Here is a 20,905-nt window from a genome sequence, read left to right as displayed (position 1 = left end):
ATGGGGCTCCTGTGTATATCTAGAACAAACTCCTACTACAAAATATATATCAGGTTAGGTGTGAGTAAGATACAACAAAATCCTAACCAATTATCGATACAATGTACTGTCCACCAAAGGTGTAGTACCCGCATCCTCAAATTTGATCCCCGAAAGAAAGGGAGATGCTACTGGCTTGCATTATGTCTTCTGAAAGCAGACAAGTAGATCTGATGCATACTTAGACTGTGCCATCTTGATCCCTAAAGTAAACTGAGAAACTTCAAGACCAAGAAAGTAGTGCAACAGTCCCAAATATGACATGGAAAATAGATTGTGCAATGCTGATTTTGCCAAATCAATAGATGAGGTAAGGTTCCCTGTCATCAATAAATCATATACATAAAGTACTATCAACAAAATGGAATCACCATGTTGTAGGAAGTAAACATTCAGGTTAGATTTGCATCAAATGAATCCAATGGAAAGTAGGAAAGAATCCATCTTTGCATACCAGGCTCTAGGAGCCTGTTTTAGGCCATACAAATATTTCTTTAATCTACAAACGAAGGAAGAGTTTTGAATGTATCCCTATGGCTGCTCCATATATATCTCCTCCTTGATATTTCCATGAATAAATGCACTCTTCACATCCATGTGATGAACTTCTCATCTGCGAGAAGCAGCAATAGCTAAAACTAGTCGAATGGAGTCCATTTTTGCAACAAGTGCAAATGTCTCTGTGTAGTCTATGCCATGTACTTGTGAGTATCCTTTTTCAACAAGTCAAGATTTGTAATTTCTGATCTCACCATGTATAGAAATATTTTCTCAATAGATCCATTGGCATCGAACAAGCTTTCTTCCTTTCAGAAGTGGAACCAAGTCCCATTTGTTGTTTTCCATGAGAACAAAGTACTCTTCACCCATGGCAGCCTCCCAAATTGGGTTTCCAGTAGCCTCAGAGTGTGACTGTTGATCTGAACCAAGTGTCATATAGAAATTTATGGTAAGAAATGGTTTGGTGGTAGCCATGCCTTGAGGAGCCCCAAAAAACTGTGATCTAGTCCTCGCATCCACAGGATCACCGACTAGTTCACCTGCATCTAGCAGGGTTTTCTCTGCAAAAGTTGGCAGCTGAGTTGGAGAAACCATGACCTGCTCCTAATCCTCTAAATAAGACCCAAGAGGCTTCTTTTATGGCTTCTCTGAAGTTCTCTAAGAATTTTTGAACTCCTCTTCATCAGTGGCAACAAGCGGTTCCTTGGCAGGGTCTGCTGAAAAATCATGTAGTGATTCTTCTTCAAACTTCACACTTCGAGCTACAAGGAATTTTTCAATGTGAGAATCCAACAATCTATATCCTTTGACACTATTAATATATCCAACAAAGATACATTCAACACTTTGAGGCTCCAAAGCCTTCCTCTTATTTGCCGGAATGTGAGCCCATGCTCGTGAACCAAAAATGCGAAAGTGTGACACTTTTGGTTTCTTACCGGTCCAACATTCAAATGGATTGGTGCCTTTGAGTGCTTTGTGAGAAATATGGTTCTAAATATATGATGCATAATTAATAGCTTCAACCAATAGATTAGGAGCTAATTATTTGGACTGTAGCATACAATTGGCCACCTCTTTTAACGACCGATTTTTTCTCTCCGCGACACCATTGTGGTGTGGTGTGTATGGCACTGTTTGTTGTAGCTGTATACCTACATCAATACAAAGATGCTGCACATATTTGTTGACATAATCCCCCCCATTATTAGTATGGAGTATCTCAATATTAAACCCAGACTCATTCTCACCAAGTGCTTTAAATTCTATAACGCATTCAAATACTTCCGATTTTAATTTCAGAAAAAATACCCAAGTAAAGCTAGAGAAATCATCTATGAAGGTGAGTACATATTTAACCTTACTAATTGAAGGTTGCGGGAATGGGCCATGATGTCACTATGAATCAGCCCAAGAGGTGAAGAAGCTCTCTGTGCCTTCCCTTTGTCAAACTTTTGCTCTGGATTCTTGCCAAGAATGCATCCTTGACATACACCGCTTGTGAATTTAATAGAAAGCAATCCTTCTACCATGTATTCCTTGCTGAGTTAATGCAAGTACTTATAGTTTAGATGGCTAAATATTTCATGCCATAACCTACAGATATCATTAGATTGTGATAGAAATAATTTTCTAATAGAATTAGGAACAAAGTGGGAGAATAAATACAAATGAGAACCATGATTTGCAATTCCATGTGCAAGCTGTGAGCCCGTGGAAATGTCAGTAATCGCTGCGGAGTCCGAAGTGAACTCCACCTTCATTCCAGAGCTAGAATGTGTGATCTGATATGTCGAGAGAATATTTGTGGACAGTGAGGGAACATGTAGCACATTTGTGAAGCATCTCCCTTCAAGGTTTACGATTCCTTCTCCACACACCTTTGTGGGTGTGGCATCTCCCAAGTAAATTAGGGATCTGGTGCTTTCTTCGATGGAGGAAAATTCATCTTTTGATGCAGCCATATGGTTCAATACACCTGAATCAAGGATCCAAGCTGATGGAGTGGATGTGACAGCCATTAAAGCATGACGATCTCATGCTCTCCCTCTCCCATCTCCCGTTTTGTTATCATCCTTCTTCTTTTCTTTCTCAGGGACGGTGAGATTGTGCTGCTGCAATTGCTTAGCCATCTCATCGATTGTTTTCCTGATGCAATTTTCTTCGGGATAAAAACCTTTGGAACAGTAACTGCAAAGTTTTATTTCCTTCTTCTTCTTACACTTAGGCAAATAAGAGCTCTCTAAAGATTGTACAGGTCTCTCCTTCTTCGATTCATTAAATTTACCCTTCCCTTTTCGCTTGTCTCTTCCACTTCTCTTTGGAGCATCAGTAGCTGCAAGAGCTTGGTTCTTTGATGCTTGATGGCACCCATTTGGACTAACTTAACTTTCTTTTGAATCAATATTGCAATGAATTCATTCAATGGAGGCATATTCCATTTTTCTTGAGTTAATTTAGATGCTTGAAAAGACGATACAAATACGGAATATTCAAGGCCTAATTTTGAGAGAATCGAAAGGATGAGTTGATCTTCCTCTTTCTTGACACCACATGCATCAGGTTCAACGAGGATGTATTTAAACTTGGTGAAGTATTCTTGTAGGTTGCTGAAATGAGTTGGACTAAGGGATATGAGTTCATTCTCTAGTTGATGCACTCTCATTTCATCCTGCTTGCCAAATAGTCCTTCCAATGTGGTCCAGACCACATAGGGAGTAGTGGTTCCACTGACATGAAATAGGAGTTCTCCAGAAATTGATAGGCATATCAGCCCAATTTCTTCATATAATTTACTAAAATACTTGATCTTCTCCGCTGCAGAATTCGGTTGATTCTTTGTTCCCATTGTTACCCTATAAAGCCCTTTGTTTCGGAGAAGCAGAGTGATCTCTGTCTTCCATTCAAAGTAATTGAAAGGATTCAGAAAAAAATTTGTGGGTTGAGAGAGATGATCCATTGCTACTTTCTGTGCATCCTAATGATCGATAACTGGAAATAAAACCATGTACAATCCACTAGATTTGAACTAGCTCCAATACCATGTAGAATTCCTACAGAAACTCTGATAGATCTAGAATTCTAGTTAAATTAAACACAAGTAATTTGTTGATATTCAAGAGAGGAGAAAAATAATTTCCTCCAAAAATTCAATGTATTAGATTAATGAACAATATTAATATATGAGCAACCAACCTACAATCCCAAAGGGAGGTGGTTATATAGAAATTGCCGAATCTAGAAAACTAGGAAAAAAACTAGTAAAAAACTAGAAAAGGCTAAGAAAAGATAAAGGGAGACATAAAATAGCAACAATGACTCAAGACAACCTATGCCAACTATCAGCCATGAGGAAAGCATGAGGAGGGGTGCATTTCACAAGGAAGGAAACTTTAAAACATGCTAAAATGGTATGGGGGACCAAATCCCTTGATTTAAGGGGGAATCTTCATGTGGGGTGCCAATCCTCAAATAACTCAAGTGGATGAGGTGTGGTTAGGTGTGAACATGCACTTAGATGTCTAAATGGTTTAGGAAAGTGGTTGGACCAATATTTCCATAATATTAAGCCTTTAAAGGCAAAAAGACGAGGGAAAGTTGGTCGACCGAGCTAGTTTACGAAAAACCAAGTGTGAACATGATTTTTAGTGCATGTGGCTAAGTCAAGGATACTTAGGCTAAAAAATAAATGTAGATGTTAGGATTATATTCCAACACATATAACATATAATTGAACCAATAATTAGTTATAAACCATGCGAGTGATTAAGGAATCTCACAAATAACACAAAAATAGATGCAATTAGGAAAGAACAACTACTTTTTAGTAAGTTAAAAGGAGAACAAGCTTACAACCTCATTTCCTTGATGTCATAAGTCTCTTCCAATGGTATTCATTCCCTCCCTTGATGACAATCTCTTCAGATCCAAAATCAGCAACATAAGTTTACAAATCCAAGTCTCCCTAACCGTATGGCTTGTGTTTGATTTATAGGCCAAGAGGAGGAGGTTTGAGATCCTCTTCTTAAGGGATGAGATCCTCAAAAGGTGGGATTAGGGATCCAAAAAGAGAGGGAATTAAATCCATGAAGAGAGGGATAAGGATAAACTCAAAGCTTTCAGTTTGGAAATATTCGCCCAATAGAGCTTCTAGCATTTACCTTTTTATTTTTATTTTCGTTGAGTCATGTGCTCACTCCATAGTGGAAGATAGAGCACACTTTTGCGCTCTTTAATGGTCAAGTCTTCCTATGCACAGAAAATGGCTAAGGAACCACAAAGTGACACAAAAATAGGTTTTTTCGACCATGTAATCTAAAATTATCATTATGTTTGGGATTTTTTAGCTTCCAACCTTGCAAGGGAATGCTTTGGAACACTTTGATGGATAGAGAAAGATCTAGTTAGAGGTCATTTGCAAGTACCTCTTTATTTTTGTGCAATATTGAGGAGGATAACATATAATTTTCCTGTAATCTCATCCTTCCCATGAGTGATTCGAAGTATTTTTAACGAAGCCTAGGAAGGAGTGGTTCGATCTCATCATGATTAACGAGTCCTACACTGTTTATGTTTAACGAGTCCAGTGAAGGGATAACTCAATGTTGTTTTCATGTTTAAAGAGTTTGAAAATACAAAAAAATAAAACTCGTTCAACTCTTTCAATGTAAATTTTAACGAGCTCGGAGAAAGTGAAGCTTGATGTTTTTCATTTCTAGGGAGTTGGGAGAAAAACATTAGCAAACTATAAAGTGTCCTTTTTTGTAAATAGTCTATTTCAGTCCGTAAAAGGGTTAAATGTATAATGAATAGACAATTGATCATTTATTTTTACGAGTTCGAATAGTCAAATACTCGACAATATTTTCATGTTTAAGGAGTATGAAAATAGCTTAAAGGTAACTCCATGGTTTTGATTTTTTGTAGGTTTTAACAAGTCTAAGAAAGTGATAAAATTTTACTTGTTATCATCGACTTTCAATTTAATTAACGAGCAGGAAAAGACGGAAAGAGATCGACATTTTCATATGTTTTAAGAGAATGAAAAGAATAACCAAAATGGAATCAAATTAGGTTTCATTTTTACACAAGATTGAAACATAGGAAAAACTATGCTTGAGAGGGTTTCATTTTTACACAAGATTAAAACAGAAAAAAACTATGCTTGAGAGTGGTTTCATTTTTACACAAGCTTGAAACAAAGAAAAACTATGCATGAGAGTGGTTTCATTTTTACACAAGCTTGAAACAAAGAGAAATTATGCTTGAGATAAATTTTCATGCCCCTAATGTAATAACATAGGCACATGCCCCCCAAGCTTCATTTCATTCGCTTGAGCAGACTATTGGTTACTAATAGGCGGATGGAATGAAGGTTCATATATGAGATTAAGGGAAAGACTTGACTCAATTAGGGGAGCATCTGTTTCATTTTTTAACGCGCTTGACACAGGGAAAGAACTATGCTCATGGAACCTTGTTTCATTTTTTAATGACCTTGACATAAGAAAATGAACAATGATCATAGGGACCTGTTTCATCTTTTAAAGAGGTTGAAACAGTAAAAGAACCATCCTCATAGGGACGTATTTCATTTTTTAATGAGGTTGACACAATAAAAGAACTATCTTCATAGGGACATGTTTCATTTTTTAACGAGGTTGACAGAGTAAAAGTACTATCCTCATAGGGATCTGTTTCATTTTTTTAATGAGGTTGACATAATAAAAGAACTATCCTCATAGGACCTGTTTCATTTTTAAATGAAGTTAACATAGTAAAAGAACTATCCTCGTGGGTGTTGTTTCTTTTTTTAACGAGCTTGACACAAGAAAATAACTATTCTTATAGGGCCCTGTTTCATTTTTTTAACGAGGTTTACAGTGTAAAATAACTATCATGATAGGGACATGTTTCATTTGTCTAACTAGGTTGACATAGTAAAGGAACTATCCTCATAGGCCCTGTTTCATTTTTTAATGAGGTTGACACAGTAAAAGAACTATTTTCATGGGTGTTTTTTCATTTTTTTAACGAGATTAACACAAGAAAAGAACTATGATCATAGGGTCATATTTCATTTTTTAATGAGGTTGACACAGTAAAAGAACTATCCTCATAGGGACCTATTTCATTTTTAACAAGGATGACACAATAAAAAGAACAATCCTCATAATGACTTGTTTCATTTTTTAACAAGGTTGAGACAGTAAAAGAACCATCGTCATGGGCACTTGATCATGGCTTCCATTTAGAAGAAACACATGCCAAGGGACATATTTCATTTTTTAACAAGGTTGAAACAGTAAAATAATCATCCTCATAGGGACCTATTTCATTTTTTAACGAGGTTGACATAGCAAAAGAACCATCCTTATGAGGACTGTTTCATTTTTTAACGAGGTTGACACAGTAAAAGAACCAAACTCATCGGGACCTGTTTCATTTTTTAATGAGGTTGACATAGTAAAAGAACCATTCTCATAATGATCCGTTTCAATTTTTTAATGAGGCTGACCCAGTAAAATAACCATTCTCATAGGCATGTTGAGCATTGCTCCCATTTGGAAGAAACAAATTCCAAGGGACAGTCCCCAATAATGGCTTCCAAGAGGTCTTCATCAGAAGGAGAATAGTTCTATATAAGAAGACATGTTAAGGGAATCAATGGGGATAAAAAAATTAGGTTCAAATTTCCCCATTAAAGGGTTCACCATTCTAATTACCGAATCTGAGTGAAAAGAAGTCGAGCAAATAGTGAGATGCTCGATTGCATCGGTAACTGAATGCATGGAATAGGATGCCACATAATCATCCCATGGTGGGGAAGATACCAGTTGCATATAAGGAATATTTAGGGGTGTTAGATGGCTGGTATTCAAGTCAAGACCAACGAATGAAAGCTGGTCAATAGTCACAATGTTTCCATTGTGAGGGAAAGACATCACATGAAAGAGTGTCGATACGACAACTTGCATGGCATAGACATAGTATCATCCAAGGAGAAAATTAAAATCTAAGGGGACTTGGACTACTATAAGATCAATTCAGACAATTTTACCTTCCATAGTAATAGGTAACTTAGAAAGGATCCCTAAAGGTTCACTAATGGTTATATTAAAAGATAACAGATTCTATGTAATAGGAACAAGCTGAGGGGAACCCAAAGATTTCCAAGTGGTTGAGGATACAATAATAACAAAAGCACCTTCATCTGCATTTGTATGATGCACATTATTATCATAAGCTTTCACAATGATGTCAAAAGGGGTGGAAGAAAGAAGATGAGGCTCTCTCAGTCTACTCCAATCAAAGGGAATGGTCTCATTACTTATAGGGGTTTTCTTGAAAGCGGGTGAAATTCCCCCTTGTGTAGAAGAATCTAATGTAACAAGAATAACCTGAGTGGTATTAAGTTCACTCTCGTAGGGAGAGTGGTATCAATTGAATATGGAATCGATTCGACCACTTGATCAGGAAATAGTTCATCAACCTGAGTGATATGTGTCTGAGTCTCCAACAGAAGAGTGGGATTGACTGTACTTGGAATTAAATCAATCACTTCTTCTATTGATGGTAGATTGGGAGAAAGCATATGGTAACCAGTTAGATGTTGCTATTGAAAAATAGTAAGGTTTTCAAGCAATTTTGAGGCTTCATCCATATGAGGGAAAATGTGACTATGATGAATCCCTTTGCATAACTTACAAGGAAACATAACTTTGCCATTTTTCCCAAGAACCTGACAATAACTAGTTGATGGATCAATAATAAGTTGATAATAATTTTTTGACCATACTTCCAAGACCTTAGGAATACCAAGATGATTGATAAGGAAGTGGTCATCATTACAAATATTGCAATGGTATTTGGGGTTTCCTCCTTGCATGTTGGTGGCTTCCTCAACATTACCAATACTTACAACCATGGTTGGTTGGTTGACTTATTTCTTATCTTTCTTCTTCATCATCACCTAGTTACTAGAATCAAGGCTTTTACCAAGCAAAGAAGAGTATAGGGAGGAAGACATGTTGGGTGAAGAAGGTAAAGGGTCAACATGAGGTTGCTGATGTTGAGATGGTGAAGTTGGTTGAGGTGAAAAAATTTGTTGAGGTGGAACAATTTTGGTATTTGGGACTAAACTAGTTGAAAAAACCACACCTGTAAACCTATGGTGAATCTCGGGAGTGACAACATAGTCATATAAGGAGGAATGAAATTTCCAAAATTAGGAAAAGGACTAGGATTACTGTTAAAAGGGGTTTATTAATCGATAACTTCTGACATTGTTGCCATTAGATTCAACTTAGATAATTTTATTAAAAATTTAAAACAATATTAACAATTCAAAATCACAATTCATGCCTAAAATCTGTAAAATGTAAAAACAAGAGAACAACACACGCTAGTAAATCTATGGAGTCAAACCATGCAACAAAACTTTTCATAACAAAAACACTAGTTGTTGATGAAATTCAACGTCGCAAAGATCAATGTGAAAAGTGAATAAAGATAGAGAGAGTGGAATGAGTTATGCTGACAACCCGCCTAATGAACACAATCTGGTGCAAGTAACTTCACTTATGCCATCTCGAGTGAAGAATACTCTCTAGAAAGATCCAAGTGAGTCTAGCCAATGTTTGTTCCAGGTACAAAAGAGACTTCCCTTCCACCGTCACCTTATGTAATAACCCTAAGGTTATGATCTCTAAGGTTACCACTTACAAAAATTTAACCAAGGGGGACAGTTGCAGATCAAATGTACACACAAGGGAAGAGTAACAGAGCTCAATCCCCTTGAAAGTTCTTCAACATGGTTAATCTTAGGTTTAACTTCAAGTGACTCCCAAGCACTTTTTGGCACCATTTGTAATATGTGTAAATCACTCTATTGTAACCAATGAAGTGGGGTTGATCACTCCACTGGGTCCGATATGATCTCATGCTTAACTCCTTTGTTAGGGGAGCTTTCCAAAGCCAAACTGTAATAAATGGATTTACTTTCCATTGCAAAATTCTAGTGTTTTTTTGCAGCTTTGGGAAGTTAACTCACTTCCCTATTCTAAATCCCTACAACCTAATCTAATGTAGTTGGAAAGATCCCTAAGATAATAAAAATTCTAATTGATTTTATTAGCATTGCTTTTTTAAGTTGTTACTTACTCAATGTGTAAATGGATGTGAAAATGATGGTTTTATGACCTAACTCAAAACTTTAATGCAATCAAACATGATATTGTGATCTTTTCATTTCGATGAATTCTAGCTAATGGATGGAGAGAGGTTCTTCTTTAAAATATTAACTCCATAATGCACCACTTCCAATTTTCCAATGCAATTCAAATTCCTGAGTGCCAAACCATGAAATCTAATCTATGCACAATTTACTTGAAAAGTATGCAAATGTAATCTATGCACAATTTCCGTTCATATTATGAAATGAGAATTCTAACTATGCAAATGTAATCTATGCAAGATATTTCTCCAAAACAAACACAAGATGATTCCAAATCAGTGAACGAAAAACAAGGCTATTTTCCTCCACCAATGTAATTAAAGAACCAATCGAGTGTAAGTAAAGGAATTGGGTGAAAATTCCAAATATCAAAAGTGATGACACTCAAAGGCGATTAATACTCAGACACAATTCAAACCCCCCCCTACATCGACGACTAAGGGGGATTTTTTTTTTTTTGCAAAAATGAAAGCGAAACATGCAAAAATTGATAAGAAAATGAGACAAACCTCTAAGTAATGGCCAAAGGAAATCAAATTAAGAATTTCTCAGAAAAATAATAATTTAAAACACCCAATCAACTTGACGGAGACTCTATAAGAGTATAAACAAGCTTAAGAAACCATAAAAACAAAAGATATGGATTTAAATCAAGGAAAACCTATTTTTTTCAAATAAATTACAGGTTTGCATAGATAATCAATTTGATTCAGTGCACATATGCAATGGTTCTAAAGGAAAAGTGTGCATATTTTTAGACTGTGTTTAAGGATAAAATGAGTAGTCCGAGAGATCTCAAACCAGAAATTTCAATTCTTAAAAGGGTATAAAGGTATCAAGGATCACAACAAGACACAAGAAAATTAACTCTCATCCCTAGTATGGACACCACTTTGTTAGGAAGAAAAATCACTTCTTATTGATTTGAGGATTCCACGATTTATATTTTGTCTGGTGTTATCTTCTGAAGTCATCACATTCATACTTTTGGAATCGATGTTTCAAACCATTCTCTATGGTTCATCCTCAAGATAGATCCATGAGTGAATAAGCTAGATCTAAATGGCAACAATAAATAAAGGTGCGGGCTAGGATAGGAATGAATGGCAACTGACAAGTTCTGAAGGAAGGAGAGTGAATAAAGTAATCATGATTTAATTTGGTTTTAATTTCCATACCTATTATTTTAAAGGTTTAAAGATTATTAATGATACTAAATGTATTTAAAATGATAATTGTTATCAAGATTCTTAACCCTACTAATTAATAATTAAAATTCTTTAAAAAAATTTATAAAAACTTATTCACAATTCATTACTGATAAATAATTAAAAATTTTTGTTTTATTGATAGTTCATGATTGTTAATAAATGACTATAGTGAATAATGGTTAATGAAAGTTATTAATAGGTTGTTAAATTATTATAATGAATGATTAAAATGAAATTTTTAATGAATAATAATTAATAAGTAATATTAATGATTTTCCAAAGTTTTTAATGGTTATAAAGTAAATTTATTATTTCATTATTAATTTTTATAAATTTTTAAGATTGAAATGAAATTGAATATAATTTTTTAAAAATTTAATTAAAATTATGTTAAAATTAATTAGGAAATTAGAAAAAAATTAAATTTTATTAATAATAATAAATAACTAATATTTATTAACGATTATAAACTTATTATTTCCATCCTTAATTTTTATTATTAATTGAAGATTGAAATTGAAATTGAATTTAATGTTTAATGTCAAATTAAAATTTTGTTAAACTTAAGAAACGTACAAAAAAATTTAATTTTTTATTATTCTATTAAAAATTTTATTAAAATTTTTAGGGTTGGTAAATTTAGCGTTAAGAGGGTGGGGAGTAGTTAGGAGAAGGTGGAATTGGAGGTCAGAGTGGGAATCCAAGTATCAATTATTTTCCAACCATCGTCACAATTGAGGTTGTTAGGGTGTTTTCCTATTTCTATAGCTTCTGCAAATTTCCTATGGTGATAATGATCAATTTTAGCCACAAAACAAAGAGAGTTGGCATGTAGGTAATGTTTAGTGTGGGTTTTCTTATGATAGGCCTGGTGAGATATGGAGGCATATTGGTTTCTTTTGATTAGGATGTTAAGAAAGGGAAGACTACCATTCTCTTCTACTTCCATTGTAATCTTGATAGAATTATATTGACTGTTAAGGTGATTTAGGAAAATGTCTAATTTTTCTTTTCCATGAGGCCAAATAATATAAGTATCATTGACAACCAATAGGCCCAATAAAGATTCTAGAAGTTATGTATTTATTTTTACTTTCATTGAGTCATTTGTGTAGTCCATAGTGGAAGATAGCACACACTTTTGCACTAACTTTAATGGTCAAGTCTGCGTATGTGCAAAAAATGGTTAGGGAACAACATAGTTACTCAAAAATAAGTTTTTGGACCATGTAATGTAGAATTATCATTCTCTTTAGAATTTTTTAGCTTCTAGCCTTGTAAGGGAATTCTTTGGAACACTGTGATGGATAGACAAAGTTCTATATTAGAGGTCATTTGCCTAATGATGACAAAATGATGCGTAACACATGGGTATTATTTATAACATAATTGATATGTATCCATTTTGTTGATTCTAGAAGACAATGCACCATAAGTCACAGAACATTATACAAATCACTTATGATTGTGTTGAAAGCACTCTAAGGAATCTTATACGCATGGGAGTAGAAGAATTGACATTGAAAAGGGGAGAGAAGATCTAGATTAAGAGTTGAGGATTGACATATGAATAGGTCGAGCTTCTGACTAGGTCATCCTTTTGGAGAGGAATATTGAGCATTACCCCAACCTCCATTAGATGTTATTCATTTGAGGTTGTGATTTTATAAAAATAAGGAATCTAATAGTTGCACTCCAACTTGTGATTTCAATTTGGTTGCACCCTTAAATGTAAGACACATAATCACATTTTGATTATTTAGCATGAAACTGAAAGTTTGACCTCCATTAACGTGTGACTATGTGACCTATATACAAGATGTTAAGATGAAAATCACACTTGAAAGAGCTGGAAATCTATGCGACTCTCCCTCTCCTGCGAAGTTACGACTTGCTTTCATGGCTACCCATGACCCCTCTTTATGCCTTGATGTGACTTGCCAATAGTGCTAGAAGAGTGTAGAAACACTTAATAAATATTGGTCCCATGTCGTCGCAGTCCTAAATGCGACCTCCACAAAATTGCAGATCCCATATCACCCCTACAAGTTACATTTTCTACTTGAAGTCTCCCTGCAATTCAAAGTTCTCACTTGCAACCTAGCCTGACAAATGAAAACAATGCATTGACCCTTAGTCAAGTAAAACATTTTCCAAACTACAACTATCCTCTAGGAAAGGAAGAATCCTTGTAATAGTATTATGATGGTGTGAAATATGAAAGGAAATTTTAGGAGGAAGGGGGAAATTTTTTATATGAGGTGGCAATGAAATAGGAAGCTCTGAAGTTCTAATGATGTTGGGACTGAAATGGTCTGATGGGATAAAAAATTGACTTCTATCTCACCCTTTGATATTGAGCTCCATCGATCCTTTGTAGACATGATATTGTTACTAAGTGTTGGAAGCACATGGAACCATCCATTAGCTTCATTCTTGTACTAAAAAAATCTAATTTTTTTACATGCATGTGATGGGGCTACCATATCACAGTCCTCTCCCAGTATAAAAGATGACAGGTCTTCCATTTCTCTTTCGCTTGTTCCAATACAAGAACTATTGGTTGGAACTTGTGTAACCATGACAAAACTTGTACTTCTTCCTAAAAAGTGAATGCTTCTAAAATATTATCTCCTCTACCTTGTGCATTGAAATATATTCCACCATCCAGTCTATCATCTAGTTGATTTCACAACACAAGCACAAATTGAGTATATAATGCTAGTTCTAGCTCAAGTGTTAAATTTTACTACAAATGAGGCCTAAAGAAATACTTATAGAAATGAGGTGATTTTTCACCTACTGTGGATGGAACCAAATGACCCTCATGAGTTCTAAATTCCATTTTTAGAATGTCTTCAGTCTTCATTCTGATTTGATGATATTCTGAATGAAGGTCCAACTTGGTGAAGTAAATTGCTCCATGCAATTCATCAAATAATTCATCATTGAAAAGAATGGGAAATTTATCTTCAATAGTAAGCTTTTTGATCTCCCTATAATACAGACACATGCACCATGATCCATTCTTCTTGTGTACCAATACCACTGGAGTAGAGAAAGAACTTTGACTAGGTTGAATTATACCAACCTCTAGCATTTTTGCAACCATACGTTCAATTTGATTCTTTTGGGCATATGTATATCTGTAAGGCTTGATGTTTGGGGGAACACTTCCTAGAATCAAATTAATAGCATGATCATGATCATGAATAGGTGGGAGGCCTTTGGGAGTCTCAAATACCTTGGAATGATGGTCCAAACGTTTTTGGAGATATGGAGAAATAGATGATTTCGATGTCGGAACCTCTAGTGAACATAACTGTGCAATTACGCCATGTTTTTCTTTCTTTAGAATATTTATCATATTGTTAGAGTTGATTATCTTTCCTGGTTTTCCTACGATACCCCTTAATTCAACTTCCTTTCCTTCCCAAAAAAATTTCAAGAAATTTTCTTGAAAATTAAAAGTTAGTGTACCCAAAGATTGTATCCATTGGATTCGTAGTACAACATTAGCACCACCAATTGGAATGGAAAGAATTGGACTATTGAAGACATATTCTCCCATGGATATCTTGATATTATGGCACTTTCCAAAGAAATTTATGGTTCCTCCATTTGCAACCATTACTTGACACTCTGGTGTTGGATATAGGAAGCAATTCAACTCCTTGGCTATCTTACAATGAACAAAATTATGGGTACTACCCGAATCAATAACCACTATTACCTTTTTCTTCTTGATATTCCCTTCTAACTTAAGAGTTTGAGGAGTGGTAAATCCTGTCAATGCATTATACGATATCATCAGATTCATTCCTTCTTTATATGGGATTGGTCTTGGTGTATATCCTCTTATTTTGACGTTTCTTGTTCCTTTTCTTTCTCCTCTTCCCCATCTATGTAAATTAATTTCTTCTCAACGCACTTATGACCTTTAGTGTATTTTCTATCACAATTATAACACAACCCTTTTTCTCTTTTTTCTTCCAATTGTTGTGGAAGGCTAGGAGAAATAAACACTTCCATCTTTATAGTTGTGAGTGGTAGGCTTCCTTGTTGCCATAATTTTTCTTTCCATTTTTGTTGCCAACCTAAATGCCTTCTCGAATGAATCAGGTTCCCAAAGGTGAACCTCATGTTGGATATTATCCTTTAAAGTCTCTATGAACACATCAAGCCTATGCTCCTCTGGAATATCTTTTACCCTTATATTCAATTTTTGAAAGTCCTCAATGTGCTCTGTCATTGAACCCTTTTGTTTGAGATTTATCAATTGGCTAAAAAAGGTGTTTCTTTTTGTATCCTCATAATGTGCTATCATTTCTTCTATAAAAATTGCCCAAGTGACAATTTGTTTACGAGAGAAAAGCCATCGATACCATACAAAATCATTGGCTTCCAGGTATAAAGTTGCAATGCGTCCTTTTGTGTGTTTTGAACATTATGGAGATTGAAATATTGCTCAATCTGTAGTATCCATGTTATGGGATCCTTGCCATCAAACTTCCTCATATTGATCTTTGGAACATGGTGGGTCTTCAATCCAATGTTAGAGTCCATAAAATCATGATTAACATTTCTTTTGTTCTCATCATGAGTTTCTTTTACTACCATTTCACCATTAATAAGCATTTCTTGTAGCCGATTTGTCAAATCTGTCTTCAAATATTCAATGTTTCCTTTAAGTTTTTCTTCTATACCATCCATCTTAGCTTCCACATCATTCATCTTAGCTTCCACACCTTTATTTAAACCATCCATCTTAGCTTCCACGTCTTTCTTTAAACCATCCATCTTAGCTTCCACGCCATCCATCTTAGCTTCCATGCCTTTCTTTAAACCATCCATCTTAGCTTCTGTTACTTTTTGTGAGAGTGAATTTTGTTGCACTTGGTCTTGTAATTTTGATATATCATGTTGCATTTCTTCCTCTTCTTCATGAGTCATGCTAGAGCTTTCAGGTTTCTTACTAAGTGTTTCCATTTTCTTTCTTCGGGGCATAAATTAATGATAATTATGCTTCACTATGCCCTTTGAATTCCTTCAAACTAATTTTTCAAACCAAACTTATGCAAAATTTAAAAAAAAATACACACTTTTTTTCACGTTGTAGGAACTCAATCTTGAATCTATTGCATCTCTGTAATTTCAGACCTCCAAGGTCTGAAATATCATTCTACGGTAGCCCTCTAAGTCTCTCTTTCCAACTCCACAAGGCTAATCAATATTTGATTCCCCAAGTAAGAGTTATGCCAAATATCCCACAATGACCTAATCAGAGACTAGTTCAGTAGAGCAAACTTGTACGAAGTTCCCGTGTCATTATTTCAACCTTAGGACCTAAAACCAATACACTGAAAATGAAAGGCCGTCCTCTTTCTGTAACTTCTTATGACATTTCAATTTGATTCTCATAGAAAACATTATGATTATTTTCCCCAGGTCACCTATTTGAGATATAATTCGGGAGCCTACAAAAATCCTAACTTCCTTGGATCCTATCTCCGAAAATATAGCAAGACAAGTTCTAAAATTTAGACCTAGGTTTCATTGTGATTTTGGATCAAATGGGTTTTAATGTCAGCTTCTGCAACGTCGTAGAGAGAAATTTATAGCGAAAATGACACGATGACCTGTTTAGAGTAGAAAAACCCTAGAATCCAAAGGTTCTGATACCAAATGTTATGAAACCAGCTCACAAAAGGATAGAAAAGATAGATCAACAACTTTAAAATCAGCCTCTTTGAGGGTGAAACCTCCTTTAAATTAAACAAATGAACAATTGTTGGATGATACAAATGACAAGACCTCCTTTCTATATATAGGAGTCTAAGGGGTCCCAGTACAATCAGAGCCTACATAACAATAATATTATAGGGGCACAACAATAACAATAGTGGGCTTCCACGGGGCACAATAATAAAAACATGGGGACCATATGGGCACAATAATACAATAAGGGGGTTGCACTAATAACAATAAGGGGTTACACTAGTAGTATAGGGACCTAACAACTTGAGAGGTAGAGGCATTTTTCTCTTGGTAGCAAGTAGTTGGGCTGTGGTGAGGGTAAGGTTTTGCATTGGATAATGGTATGAGCAACGCATGTTCCATTGTTGGGCTTTGATGAATTGCAAGATATGTACTTGTATTTGCAATAACATTAATAATAATTCCTTCATTTTGAGCATTGATTCCCATGATTACTCATAGTGGTTGTATTGGTTGCCCGATATCTTCAATGTATTTGTTTGTGCGTTTTCATACAAGTAATATGTTGTGGACTAGTTTGTAATTTTTTCATGTGTGTTTGATTGTGAATCTATGCTTACTTATTCCATGCCATGCCAATGACCTATTGTGAACTAAGTTACAATTAACCTATGGAATGTTTTTATTCATGTATGACTGAGATGGTTTTGGCTCACTGATCCTTCTCATGGCATACTTCTTCTTATTGTTGTTATTACTTTCTTGTACCTCTTTTTTCTTTTTTACAACCTCGGGTTTACATTGTCTCATTATCCAAGAATTTCATTCTTGTCTTTGATCTTACATATTTTAATTTGATAATGAAGAGAAAAACATTCATGATGGATGTTGGTCCCACATACCGAATGGAGCTCCTATCCAAAATGGTGTGAGGTTTAATTGGGACTTCACATTTGGGAGAACCCCTAGTTGTTGGAAGGAACTCCAACACCCTCAATAGGGTGATATATATTTGAAATTATCCTAGAAAGAAATTCAATGAGATGAAGAATATTTCCAAGTCTTCATCAGAGTAAATAAGTCATGGTTATATAAAGTTCTTGCACATCCTCTAGTCTTCCCTTGTGTAGTAACTTTAGAATGTATTCTTCAACATACTCATAAAGATAAATTTATAATAAATGTGCTTAGGGATAACTATTAGCATCATTCATAGTATCTAACATAATATTTTTTACAAGCTACCTAGACCCCATGAGACCTTCAATACAAGGTGGTTGAACAACTTTTATAAATCAACGAATTTTTTTTTGAAGTCTTAGTGGTAAGAACCAATCAAGTTTGGGCATAGATCAGATGGAGTTTATAATACCAAGTCACTTATAAAGGTATATCGAATTCTAACATTCATGCTATGTAGGATGTTTGGTAAATCAAATATAGAGTCTTTTCAAGAAATTTGGGTTCCCTTGATTGATGTATGTTCCATCAAAGGAACCAACCTCATTTAGGTAGACATTTAAGCATCCACCATCAAATCTAATACCCGAGCAACAAAGAATCCACCAAAAAGGGAGCAGTCAAAATTCTATACGGAATCTTACCTATTGGATTCCCTATGTGCAAGAAGTGAATTTTAACGACTGGGTTTGAAGTGGGGTATTGATTAAGACTATTTTGTGCATATCTATTATAAGAATTTATGGAACATGGGATATAGGAGGTTGAATGAAAATATTGGAGAGTATTTCATCTCCCATGTATATCATACTTTTTGGCACAAATCGCCCACAAACCTATGATAGATTAAGATTTCCCTTACAAGTCATTGTTGACTGGTTTCCCCTTAGTGACCCTACTCACATCATAGCGTATGGTGCCTACAAACATCCACACACTCTGCAAAAATTCATCACAGATAAAGTAGTGTTACAGGAGGTGGCTCACCAATTCACTATAGGTTTTTCCAAGAATCTAATCAAATCCAAGAAAGTCCCATGACATATATTCCCATTAGATATCAGGGCTTACTGCAGTAAGAGTTTCAAAGGGGAAGAGGTAGAGGCTAGAGAGCTACAATGTTTCATATTTGGTAAACTGATTTTCCATAGATATGATATGAGAGGCATCACCATGGCACATTTCAATGCAATTAGATACAGTTGGATATATACCTCAGAAACTAATGAGGAGGAGGAAAAGGTAAATAAGTTTTACAATATTTCCAAGGCTTTAAATAATCTCTTCAAGCTGACAAAGGAGAAAATTTAGAGAATGACACTCAGGAGAGAATGAGCTTAAAAGAGGGAAAAGTTTTCCCCAAAAGAAAATGAGGATAAGGAGTTAATAAATAAAAGCAAAAGAAACAAAAGGTTGATAAGGAAAATAAAAGGAAGCATTAAGAGGAAGAAAGAAAAAGAAAGAAAGAAGAAGAAGAAAACGTGAAGAAATAGGAAGAGGAAAGGAAAATATGAGAAGTTATAAAGAAGAAGAATGTAAATTCCACAAAGAAATGAAAAGAAAAAGAAGCACGGAAAAGGAAAGAGAAAGAAGAACAAAATAAGAGAGAAGAAGAGGAACAAAAGAGAGGGGAAGAGAAAGAGAGGGAAAGAAAGGAAGTCGAATAAACCAAAATGTAGGAACACTACAAGGAAAATACCTTCTAGTGGAGGTTATAAAAGATGTTTTTAGTGTTATAAAATTGGAAAAAATTGCCAAAAAAACATCTGCTAAAACATTTGTTCGCAATAGTGTATTTTTTAGTGGATTTTATAACATACCTTTATCACAACTAAAAAAATATGGGTGGTTGAAGTTTTTAGTGGATGCTTTTCCTATGGTGCACTTCATGGAAAGAATATCCAATATGATCTACATATATAAAATCATCGAGGTTGTGTACATAAGTAAAATCACTGAGGCGTTGAACATAAAGAACATATGTGCTTCAAATGTATACTACCTTGGTGTGTACATATAAAAAAATGCCCCAGGGCTTTCTTTTAAGGAACAACACCAACGTAAGACAAAAAATATTGTATACCCATTATCTAACACCCTCGTCCCACACTTACCCAAGTTAACTGCTACATTGGGGTAAATATGTGAATAAGAGTTACCATGATATGATTCAACTCCCTAAGTATAGTTAAGGAAATGGATTCGATGAACAAAAACTTTACAGACCTCCTTCGGGTGCTACAAGACCCCCAAGAGCTAACCCACCACCCTAGGTGCCCAACCCCTGCATTAATTTTCTTTTTAACTAAACTAAACTTGTAGAAATTCTCACTGTATATCACCTGATAATGAAATGTACCTAAAGCAAAATACTTGATCTACTTCTACAAACAAACTTGCGGAAGCTGAATCGATTTTGAGCAAGATCAAATAGAACACATATAACAGATGAAGAAGAAATCAATCACACATGAGCATAGAAGAATACTATGGGGAAAGCCTCAGCTAAAAACCCCACTATCTGTATTATCATACAAGTGCAAATATCTCTAGATTACACAAAGATTTAGCTCACAAGCTATCCATCTCTCAGTACAATCCCTCACTACTGCTCATAGACAGAATAGACAACACTTGTGCCTTCCTTCAGTCCTCCAAACCTCCTATTTCCTTTCGCAGTTTCTCTTGGGTCCTATAGCTGCAACCTGTGTGATTCTCACCTCACACACAACACTGACCTCTGAAATAACTGCGCAATCCTGAAGGATATGATTCCTACTACATGGATGAGTTTACTTTATAGGAAAATTCCTCTAACTGATAGTACAATTTCCATGTCTTTAATCTCAACTGGGTATTTCTCTGAATTGACATGCATGAGTTATTTATGAGAGAATATTCAGTTATCTGGAGAACACTAGTTGCATGCATGCGTGCATTACCTGACTGAACTCACAATTGGTTCCTCCAACTGTTTGGAAAAAAATTAACTAGACTTAACTTAGTTAACTGAGCTAACTAATTACAACTCAAATACAACTCATCCTTATCTCCTTAATTAAGGGATAACTTCCTCAATCAAAGGGATAATTGTTGCATCTATTCACAAAGACTTCATGTTTGATTTTCTCCAACTAATTAACTCAATATGAATTAATTAATTATTTTTCAAATAGCTAGTGAGACTAAATTCGAATTTTTATTCTCAATTTTGATTCAAGGACAAATCAAAATTGGAATA

Source organism: Pinus tabuliformis, chromosome 7 (assembly GCF_031772625.1).
Source record: "Pinus tabuliformis cultivar Carrire ecotype Pingquan chromosome 7, CPIR1, whole genome shotgun sequence".
NCBI lineage: Eukaryota > Viridiplantae > Streptophyta > Pinopsida > Pinales > Pinaceae > Pinus > Pinus tabuliformis.
Note: the sequence above shows the minus strand (reverse complement) of the source record.